We start from the raw sequence: 12059 nt of genomic DNA, 5'->3' as shown, positions 1-12059 counted from the left end.
TATGGATAAAAGTGTCTGCTAAATGATTAAATGTAAGTAAATCCAGAAATAAAACGAAGTGGTTTAATATCTTAAAAAGCAGTGCATGTTATTGTCAGTGGGATATTGTGTATGGATCTGTTATTCTCAGTGGTTATATCAGTCTTGGTGCTCATGTGAAGCTAAATCAAGACACCTGAAATAGTTTTTAACTGTGTTTACATGTATTTATTTTTCAAGACTAACAGCATAATTGTGTAAAATCAAATAAACAGTGAGTAGAATTGCATATGAAAAGGACAAGAAGAAGGCTGAAAAATTAAAAAAATTATATAAAAGCATATTTATTTAAAATTGCACAAAAGGAGGCATGTAGAAATGTGGAAAAATGTGAAATATAGATATATCTTGCATATACACTTTTAAGAACTTTCTCTCTGTGACATTTTACAGTGTAGAGAGAGAGAGAGAGAGAGAGAGAGAGAGAGAGAGAGAGAACTGTTAACACATTAGTTGGCGCTTCAACAGAGACAATCAAGACTGACAAATCTATTGAAAACATGTTTTGTTCACGCCATGTCGTGATTACTGTTATTACGAGATGAGAAACACATGATTTTATTTGTTCATGTCATCAGATTCAGAATTATGCGTTTCTGTCAAACACTATTAATCCCAAAATGAATCTCCAGCAGTCAGGAAGAAGTTGGAGCTCTCAGAAAATTACAAATTACAAATTATAATATACGGTAATTACAGTAATTATGATGTGGCGTGAACACAACAAGCATAAATAAAATAAATCAAAAACACTGTTAAAATCTCCTCAATTAAAATCCATTAATATGACATTATTAATGTATAATATTTGACCTTTTGACATGGACTGTGAACACCACAGCCATTAACTGACAAAAATCCTTCACAGAAACTTTATATTAAACAAAACACAAATAAAAGCACATTTGGAACAACAGTGTGTTTTGGTTTGTTTTGTTTTGTTTTGTTTTTTTGGTCAAATGATTTCATTTAATACTTAACCCTGCGTCTTAAATTATGACTTTAAAAAAAAAAAAAAAAAAAAAAAAATTATATAATTATATATAGTTTTTCCATAATATTTGTAATTTAATGTAATTATTTAATGTAATTTAATAATATCTGTAACAGAAAACATCTGGCTCAAGTCAAGTCAAGTCAAGTCACCTTTATTTATATAGCGCTTTTTACAATGTAGATTGTGTCAAAGCAGCTTTACATTGATAACTGGTACATTGTTTGGCTGCACAGCAGCTCTTAAAAGAATAGTGTCAATGCAGATCAAAGCACTGTTGAATATCAAATACAATACAAAACAAGTGCTGGATGTCATTCAGCTAATATGATGCAGGCCGGTATTTATATATAACTTTAATTATTGGGAAATCTTTCAAATGATCAAGATCCGATCAACATCTCGAGACTCCTGCGTACACCACATTATCCTCCTCTGTAGCTCTCTGAAAGAAAACACAAAAACACCGTTAATCAATGTATTCATCACATTATTGGCACATCTATCCATCCTCTTTCCACAAGCACAGAAAATACAGCAGAAATACTTTTGTCAGCAATTTCCTCACAACGGGTCCCAAGTGTTTTGGAGAATGCAGGATATCCTTATAAAAAAAAAAGTTTATTCATGTGTGCTATTAGTATACTTCTTTAAAGTAAAAATAAGAATGTATACTTTCAGTCTACTTTGTATGAAATATACTAAATATCACATTAAAGTATACTTGACTTATACTGACAGAAAAACTATATTTGGCCTAAACTCCTACTCCAGCAATCCATGTTTTGTTATATGCTAGGGGGCGCTATTACGAATCTTCTGAATGAGAGATTGTTGGAGAGGTTGAAGGTTTTTAAATTGTTAGATATTTGTTTTGATATGAAACTTACATGGGCTAAACACATAAAAACAAAATAGATGAGAAATGTCAGAAAGTGTTAAACATCATGAGATGTGTAAGTAGAGTTTTTCTTCATTAAAAACTATGTGGCACTGATCTGTATTTGATTATGGTCGTGTGGTATATGAATCAGCTTCAAAACACAGCATTACAAGTCTTGTTAGGAGAGATGCCACTAGAAATTAGAAGGAAACAATTAATGATCAACTACTGGGCTAACCTATAGGGGCATAAAGACGAACAATCTCAGTGCTGGGAGCAAAAATAAATTTGTAGAATACGTTTTGGGTGGAGTAGTAAAATATATTCAGAAGAAAAATAGTATCAAGATGAGAGCAACAGCTGTAATTCTGGAATATGAACCATGGGTTTATGTAACACCAAGCAGATTTGCATCTGTCTGCAGAAAGAAACGTAAACTTGTCATCTGCATTTTCAGTATATGTCAGAACCCAATATTCCCAGTATATACACGAGTATATACAGATGGATCAAAAGATCCAGAGCGTCAGATAACTGGGGCTGCTTTTTGAGTTCCAGACAGTGAAATCAGTGGAATAAAGTGAACTTCAAATCATCTGGCAGTCTGTACTGTAGAAATGATAGAAATACTGCAGTGGGTAATATCTTAGTCAGTTTTATGAGTTCATGCACACATAGGAATAAAGAAAAAATTAAGAAAAAAATAAATATTAAGATAAATAAATTATACTTAAATAAATAAATCAAACATGATTTAACATTAAATTAACATGATAAAAACATAACAAATAAATACATTAGATTAAAATAATAAGTAAATAAATAAAACATGATTAAATGTTAAATTAACATGATGAAAATGTACAAAATTGAATAAAATTAAAATAAATCAATTAGATATAAATAAATAAATGGTATTAACTCCATAAACTCCTTAAAAAGTCTGAGAAAAACTGTAAAAATGTGTACTATATATATATATTATTGCCATCTGATTTGTCACAGTGTATATTTTAAGACAAATTATTTGAAAATCTGCTTTAAAATGATTTATATTGTGAAAAGTGACAAACAAGCACAACTGATGTGAAAATTAGAAAAGGAGTAAACTAAAAATGAGAGGTTAGATCATCAAAATGATAATGATTTTTAAAATGATAAAATTATAATTCTTAAAATGATATTTCTTGTAATATCACATCTACAGTTGTTCAAGAACATCTCTACCTTCCTGAGTATCTGATTAATCAGAGTCTGATGGTTATTTCTGGACGCTCTTCTTCTGTTGAAGACTTCTGGATCAGGGGTCGTATTCACAAAACATTTTATCTTACCACTAAGAGTTCTCCTAAATGGCAGTAAAAGTTTTTAGCTAAGAGTTTTTTCTTAAAACCTGTTCACAAAGCTGCACAGACAAACTTTTACTAAAGAACAGAGAGAAGTCTTAAGATAAGAGTAAAGGCGGGGTTGACCTTGTTGCTATGGAGTAAACACACAGTGATTGGCTGATGGGGGAGGAGTCAGCGATTTAATCATAGAAATATGGTAGAATGAGGTGTCATGTTTCCATATTAAATAAAGATTTTAAAATACAAATGTTGCCCTATTCAAATAAATATTTTTTAATAAAGGTTTTAAAATGTAGGCTGAGTGTCATTAATTAATTAAACTAGTATATGTTCAGCTAATTGTCAGCCTCTCACATGTCTTCATCTCAAGAGAATGCAGAATTCAAGCGACAAATGATGTTTTACAAACAAAGTTTGGGAGGAGCATGTTCAAACGGTCTGTCTAATCGGCTCGAGTGGAGGTATACTGTATATACACAGACGAGAGATTCACCTATAGTTTCCTTGACAGTTTTCTGCATCCCTCCACCACCCCGTTCCTCACTCTCGGCTGGGGATACGGGAAGAACTTGTGCTAAATTCCAAGCTCGGAGCCCTCGATCCTCTTGGACAGCACGCCAAATACGCTTATTATAATTTTTTATTCTATTCGATCATTTGTTGTAAGTGTGAACTAGTTAAAACAACTGCCACAGCTAATCGGACAATATTTATTTATTTATTAAATATTTATTTTTGCCGTTTTATGGTAGATTAAAATCTATAAATCAAAATATGTATTGCATTTATGAAGAAGGTTCAGCACCTAAGGCTTTATCGCTATTGCCTCAATAGTGTCAATGGTGTACAGTGTCTTTGGGTGGATTGCTGAGGCGGATTGGCAGCAACGGCCATTAGGATTAGGATTGTTTGTGATTTCGTCTTAGTGATTTAGGAGTTCTCTTGACTACTCCTAGTGTTTCACAGATTTAGGAGCTAGTTTTAGCCTTAAGATGTTTTGTGAATATGGTCCCTGATGTCATAAACCAGAACAACCACAGTAGCCACGCCCACCAGAGCAGAGAGAGCCAATCAGATCACAGCTTCAGTAAAGCCACAACAGTGGATACTGTGTTCTGAGAAAAGAAATGAGCAACATAAATATATATTGTTCATTTAGTTTTTGGAAATATACATACAGTGGGTACAGAAAGTATTCAGACCCCCTTAAATTTTTCACTCTTTGTTATATTGCAGCCATTTGCTAAAATCATTTAAGTTCATATTTTTTCCTCATTAATGTACACACAGCACCCCATATTGACAGAAAAACACAGAATTGTTGACATTTTTGCAGATTTATTAAAAACTGAAATATCACATGGTCCTAAGTATTTAGACCCTTTGCTGTGACACTCATATTTAACTCAGGTGCTGTCCATTTCTTCTGATCATCCTTGAGATGGTTCGACACCTTCATTTGAGTCCATTTTTAGAGATCTAAAAATGGCTGTCCACCAACGTTTACCATCCAACCTGACAGAACTGGAGAGGATCTGCAAGGAGGAATGGCAGAGGATCCCCAAATCCAGGTGTGAAAAACTTGTTGCATCTTTCCCAAAAAGACTCATGGCTGTATTAGATCAAAAGGGTGCTTCTACTAAATACTGAGCAAAGGGTCTGAATACTTAGGACCATGTGATATTTCAGTTTTTCTTTTTTAATAAATCTGCAAAAATGTCAACAATTCTTGTGTTTTTCTGTCAATATGGGGTGCTGTGTGTACATTAATGAGGAAAAAAAATGAACTTAAATGATTTTAGCAAATGGCTGCAATATAACAAAGAGTGAAAAATTTAAGGGGGTCTGAATACTTTCCGTACCCACTGTATATACAAATATCATCAGAAACATACCTGCACATGTGTGACAGAGTTGAGTGTTGTTGAGGTGTTGAGTCTGGTTTCTGATGGGATTGTTCAGCACACAGCTGTAGGAATCATCCACACACTCCAGATGGAGAAGAAGATCAGACCGGCTGCTGAGATCAGACACTCTGATGCTGGACAAATGAATGTTTCCTTTGTACCAGGAGAGAGTCACATGACTCACATTCACAGCTGAACACACCAATGAACATGATGATGATGATGAAGAGTTACTACTGATGACAGGAACAGGCAGACGAGCTGAAAACATGACAGAATAAATCCGATTCAGTAGAAATCACTGTGATCTTTTGAATAAAATGATCAGTATCATCACAGAATTCTCTATCATTTTATAATATTCTCAATACTTTTAATAATTTGAGTTTAGTCAACAGATGTAACAGGATATCAATTCTCTTCTCACCATATAAGATATTTTGAAGAAAGTTTGTAACTAGGCTGCTTTGGGGCACCATTGACTTCCATAGTAGAAAAAAACAATACTATGGAAGTGAATGGTGCCCCTAAACAGTTCAGTTTAACACATTCTTCAAAATATCTTCCTTTGTGTTCAGCAGAACAAAGAAATTTGTACAGGTTTGGAACAACCTGAGGGTGAATAAATGATGACAGAATTTTCATTTTTGGGTGAACTATCCCTTTAAATAATGGCACAAATACCAGTAAATTGACTAGAAGAAACCAGTAAATGCCTGGCATTGTGTGATTCATTTAAAAACTCTCCTCCCATAAATGTTGCGTCTGAATGGGAAACTCCTAACATTGTTGTCATATGCATTGTGCAGTGTCGTGTGAACATACCCTAAAACAGCAATATGAAGTTTTTGTATAACATGAAGCAGATGTCTTTTTCAAATTGATATAATGGCATCTGCATGATGTTTGTAGCTAATGTTCAAATTCACACACTTGATTTAATGGGAACTCTTGTTTTTCTCATTTTCTATGTTGTGCTGTCACAAATAAAGCGAGGATGACTTTGGGGAAGGAGGGAAAGAATGTGACTCTAAACCCTGATACTGAAGTACAGAAAGATGATCTGATCCTGTGGATGTTTGGAGATCAAGATCTCCTCATTGCGCAAATGACTGGAGGGACCAAAGAGATGACATACGCTGAAGCCGACGAGAGATTCACAGACAAACTGCAGCTGCACAAGAAATTCAGAGTTTTCATGTGTTGTGAGTTGTCTTTCAGTTTATTTTGATGTAGATGAGGTCTTTGCAAATAATGCAGTAAGATGTTCCCCTTACTGCTCTTACAACTAGGGCTTCCATGTTCAGTGAAATAACTACTGGAATACTGTTAAATTTACTGATAATCGGGTGACCAGATCGCAAAACAGAATTCAAAGCTGACAAAGCTTAAATTTATGGGCTCACGTACCTTTCATTTGTCATGAATCCAAATGTTTTCACGGCTGCGATGTAACATTTACTTGCCAGCCTATTATTTAATTTGTAAAAATAGTTTTGTGCTTCACTTGTGTCATAATATTCAGGTAAAAGAGCATTCAAATACAAAAAAAGTTTTGACGTATCACCTCCGGTGCTCTTTCACGTGAATATTAAGACAGTATTAAGTATTATACAGTATTAAGACTGTATCTGGGTGTTCTGAAGGGGAAAAACTGGCTGATGACACCACAGTCATTTCATCATTTGTGTTTTGATCCACAGATGCAGGTACTTCTCTAAGATGTCTGCTAAAGATCTAGAAATCTGGAAAACATCTGCTGTGTGAAAACATCTGATAAACATATTAGAAAAAGCAGTTAGTCTTAGAGCAGTCTTAGGCTTAGAGAGACGTATTGCAGATGAACAAACACAGATGTAAATGGTCGTCTCTGAGATGAACGTGTGCTATCAGGGGGTGTAATTTTTTTCCCTCAGACCTTAAGTTTTGAGGCCATGAATGTTAATGCATGATGTGTTAAATGTGAAGGTAAGATAACAAAAATATAGATCATAATAATGATATTGGTCTATTAGAACAGTTAACCATCTGCAGAACCCTTTATATACGTACTTTCCATATTCATTTTAAAACTTGAAATTTACTGACTGGAACACAGACCCATCTCCAAACACGCACACTAACTTCTATTCACTGTAGTTCTCAGTGCTTTAGATAATTTCAGATGTCTGACACTGCCAGGGCGCCATCTAGTGGCTGCCAAAACCTCACTGAACACACGCACTGACCCCAATGTAACTCTGCTGGAGCTGAACAGGATTGCTAGAGTCTGGAGGATCAGATGAGTTGCTGTCTTCCAGGCTGCTCATAGCTGGTCTAGCAGGCTAGTTTTGAGGGGGTTTGACCACTCTTTTTAACTGGTCAGGCTGTGACTGTAACCCTTCCCAATGTGCAGTGCATAAATCACAAGGGTGGTTGCACATTTAAAGTGAATTTATTCTGTAAAACCGAAATTAAAGGTTTTAGTTGCAGCGCAAACCATCACAGACCATCACTCACGAGGTAACCTCGCTTTCAAACTCACGCGAGACTCACCACACACGTGCCAAACATTGCTTTTTTAACCATGCAAATATCCTCATTTCAGCGTGAAATAATTGTAACAATCTCTGTTCTAGTCGCTCTAAATAACATTTGTTATCATGAACATTTAAACAGTGCAAACTCAAATCAACACATAGCACGGTCAATAGAACACAGCAAATTTTAAAGTGTTGAATTCACACTCAGTGTTGCTTTAACACTTGTATGGAGTTAAAACACTAAGTGTTCATAATTACCACAATTATTGGTGTTTTTTCCCCCTCATTTACACTGCTAGTGTTAAAACTACACCAGATGTGTCAACACCAAGAGTACACTAATACGGTGTTCATACAAACCCTGATTTGTCATTAAATGTAATCTGTATTCAGTTCAACTAAAAACACAATGTGTGCATTAAATAACAGCCAATACGTTGTATCAGTTTGAACCTTTTTCAACAATGACACGTCACATAAGTTGAAATATTCATCAAATTCACCCATGTGAACTCTGCAGGTCAAAAGACCTATAGAACTTCAAAATGTTAGCAGTTAAACGTACTCTCTACTTCCAATATCTGTACTTTAAATACATGATGCTCCGAAAAGATGTTGTCAAAAGATTGTCAATGCTTTGCATGCAATTCCTTTACTTTGGGAGACTCACTGGTAAGACCAACATCAGTTTTGTAGAGTATAGCAGGAAGATAAAGATAAAGGACCTACATACACAGCAGGTAGAAACAGTAGACTTAAAGTTCGATAGCACTCAAGTAGCTGGTTCCTTCAGAAGAGTTGAGGTGCTTCTTCAACCACAAAGAATGTCGATCCTGCCCTTGATCCTTCTCAATACCAGTAGGAATGGCTGGTGGTCCTCCCTCCGACTGAGATGGCCTTCAGTACTGGTGCAGGTGCAGGACTGTAAACAGCGAAAACAAAAATTACATTAAACGAGACGGGAAAAAATAAAATAAACTACTTGAAAAGATGAATGCATAAAACTCAGTACTGGTAATGTTTGATGAGAATTGTGCTTTAAAGGGATAGTTTACCCAAAATAATGTCGTTCCACTCATCTTTGAAATACAAGTGAAAATACTGAAAGATTTGTCCATCCACAGAATTCACGCAGCTACCACTTTGATGCTTCAAAAAGTTCATAAAGGGATTGTAAAACTAATCCATACGAAGTTTAGCACTTATTCCAAGTTTTCTGACGAGACACGGCCACCTTATATGATGAAGAGATTGATTTGTGTTTATAAGGGTTTATATGTAAATAAAAAGAAAGTTAAATGTTCATATAATGCAAGTCTCTTCAGAAAATACAGAACAACTTAATGCATTTGGATTAGTTTTACGACCTCTTTATAAACTTTTTTTTAAGCATCACAGTGGTATTTGTATACGGTCAATGAATTTGTGTTTTGAAGATTATCAAAAATCTTAAGGGTTAGGAATGTCATGACGGCGAGTACAAATTAGATTTCAGTAAATTAACCCCTTAATGAAAATAAAAGCTGCACTCCACACATTTTTATGTCCTTATTTAACACCTGATTCAGATCATCAGCTCATTTGCAGGAAGTTCCATGAATTGAACTGTGGGTCCTCAGGACCATGACTGAAAACCACTGCGTTATGGTATTTACAACCATAACCATAATTTCAAAGTTCAAAATGACATTGCAACAGTATTGCGAGTTTCACCTTATGGAAATGCACAAGTCTGTCTCATCGTAGTCTTCTTTCTCGTCACTGGATTATTTTTTCAGGGCATCATGGACAATCTGATTAAACACAACAACATTAAAAACTACAACTTTAGACTAGTAAAATGACAGAAGGTAATTATTACATAGACAAGTTAATTGTGAAAAACAACATGCATGCATACCTTTTTGCCATAACATCTATGCTAAATCTGTTGCTGGCCTTTGTTTGCTGGTTTGGCGCTGCTGTCTCTTTATGGTCAGACAAAGAATGAGTACATGTGCTGGAGGTTGAGGATCTTGTGTGTGACTAAGAGAGAAAAAACAAAACAATTTAATGTTTCATGTCTATAAAAGTCTTAATTCATACAGGGCTAAAGATAAAACATTTACACCATCATATTATGAAGACCTTAAAAGAATGCCTTAAGTGTTAATACATTAAAGTATTAATATTTACCATTCAATTCACATTTATTTGTATAGCGCTTTCCCCCATCAGGATTACCACCAGACATCTTAATTTTAAATTTTGATGACTTCAATTTGTGTCCTTTTCCACATCAGTGTCTGTCTTTTAAATGAAACAATTTTAACAATTGCATAAATACAGATTTTTTTTTTTTCTCCCGCCCCCCAAACTCAAATAGCAAAGCTGGAAACAAGCCCTGTGGACTTTAAGCACGGTTGCTGTATGACTGGCTTTAATTAGTTATTGTCAAAGCCACAGCACTTACCTTCATTCAGAAAATCTTGGAATGCATCATGATATTGAACTTTCACCGGCATGACGGCAGCTGTTGGTCAAGAAAAATGCAAATAGTTGTTAATTTTAAATAAAGTCCAGCGAACAGATGCAGTCAGAAGCTCCATTTGTCATCTCACAAATTACATATTAAAGTGAGATTGCAAAATACTAAAGTAACAAACGACTGCAAATGAAGCGCGCACGTAAGACATCTCTGGTTCTTTTTATACGTGGCCAGAAATATAACGTTAGTTCAGCAAATGTCTTCCTGCTGGATTAGATGAAAGTTCTCTGTACTGTAGATTGGAGAAGAGTGAAACCGCGACGCGTTTCACTAGAATTCGAGGGCGGGGTGCAGATTCGCGCCTAACAATGCTGCACTTACACGGCCGAGACTGTGGAAAATAACGCACGGCTGTCCTAAAATATGAGACAAAGTGCATATTATTGCCTAAATTTGCCAGCACAAACAACTAACGTTAGAGCCCCAGGAAGTGGGAAATATATTAAATTATATATATATATATATATATATACGCACACATACAGGTGCTGGTCATATAATTAGAATATCATCAAAAAGTTGATTTATTTCACTAATTCCATTCAAAAAGTGAAACTTGTATATTATATTCATTTATTACACACAGACTGATATATTTCAAATGTTTATTTCTTTTAATTTTTATGATTATAACTGACATTTAAGGAAAATCCCAAATTCAGTATCTCAGAAAATTAGAATATTACTTAAGACCAATACAAAGAAAGGATTTTTAGAAATCTTGGCCAACTGAAAAGTATGAACATGAAAAGTATGAGCATGTACAGCACTCAATACTTAGTTGGGGCTCCTTTTGCCTGAATTACTGCAGCAATGCTGCGTGGCATGGAGTCGATCAGTCTGTGGCACTGCTCAGGTGTTATAAGAGCCCAGGTTGCTCTGATAGTGGCCTTCAGCTCTTCTGCATTGTTGGGTCTGGCATATCGCATCTTCCTCTTCACAATACCTCATAGATTTTCTATGGGGTTCAGGTCAGGTGAGTTTGCTGGCCAATTAAGAACAGGGATACCATGGTCCTTAAACCAGGTACTGGTAGCTTTGGCACTGTGTGCAGGTGCCAAGTCCTGTTGGAAAATGAAATCTGCATCTCCATAAAGTTGGTCAGCAGCAGGAAGCATGAAGTGCTCTAAAACTTCCTGGTATACGGCTGCGTTGACCTTGGACCTCAGAAAACACAGTGGACCAACACCAGCAGATGACATGGCACCCCAAACCATCACTGACTGTGGAAACTTTACACTGGACCTCAAGCAATGTGGATTGTGTGCCTCTCCTCTCTTCCTCCAGACTCTGGGACCCTGATTTCTAAAGGAAATGCAAAATTTACTTTCATCAGAGAACATAACTTTGGACCACTCAGCAGCAGTCCGGTCCTTTTTGTCTTTAGCCCAGGCGAGACGCTTCTGACGCTGTCTGTTGTTCAAGAGTGGCTTGACACAAGGAATGCGACAGCTGAAACCCATGTCTTGCATACGTCTGTGCGTAGTGGTTCTTGAAGCACTGACTCCAGCTGCAGTCCACTCTTTGTGGATCTCCCCCACATTTTTGAATGGGTTTTGTTTCACAATCCTCTCCAGGGTGCGGTTATCCCTATTGCTTGTACACTTTTTTCTACCACATCTTTTCCTTCCCTTCGCCTCTCTATTAATGTGCTTGGACACAGAGCTCTGTGAACAGCCAGCCTCTTTTGCAATGACCTTTTGTGTCTTGCCCTCCTTGTGCAAGGTGTCAATGGTCGTCTTTTGGACAACTGTCAAGTCAGCAGTCTTCCCCATGATTGTGTAGCCTACAGAACTAGACTGAGAGACCATTTAAAGGCCTTTGCAGGTGTTTTGAGT

General features: G+C 35.9%; 1 protein-coding gene and 1 long non-coding RNA gene across 18 annotated transcripts in view; one reads left to right on the top strand and one right to left on the bottom strand.

The window, feature by feature from the left end:
- The window catches only part of LOC127508050 (uncharacterized), a 383187-nt gene that overhangs the window by 68785 nt on the left and 302343 nt on the right, over window positions 1-12059 (top strand). The gene's annotated exons all lie outside the window — the stretch shown is intronic.
- Window positions 1172-10550, bottom strand: LOC127508074 (uncharacterized). Of its 2 annotated transcripts, XR_007928672.1 has the most exons (7): window positions 10147-10550; window positions 9595-9719; window positions 9408-9487; window positions 5161-8616; window positions 3144-4380; window positions 1581-1637; window positions 1172-1478 (listed from the first exon to the last, which is right to left on the bottom strand). It is a non-coding gene; the product is annotated as an uncharacterized LOC127508074 (long non-coding RNA). The 2 variants fall into 2 exon arrangements; XR_007928671.1 differs by lacking the exon at window positions 1581-1637 and having other exon boundaries at window positions 10147-10549.

The sequence above is a fragment of the Ctenopharyngodon idella genome, chromosome 3, assembly GCF_019924925.1.
Source record: "Ctenopharyngodon idella isolate HZGC_01 chromosome 3, HZGC01, whole genome shotgun sequence".
NCBI lineage: Eukaryota > Metazoa > Chordata > Actinopteri > Cypriniformes > Xenocyprididae > Ctenopharyngodon > Ctenopharyngodon idella.
The sequence above is the reverse complement of the archived record's forward strand: the minus strand, read 5'-3'. Positions and strand labels throughout refer to the sequence as shown.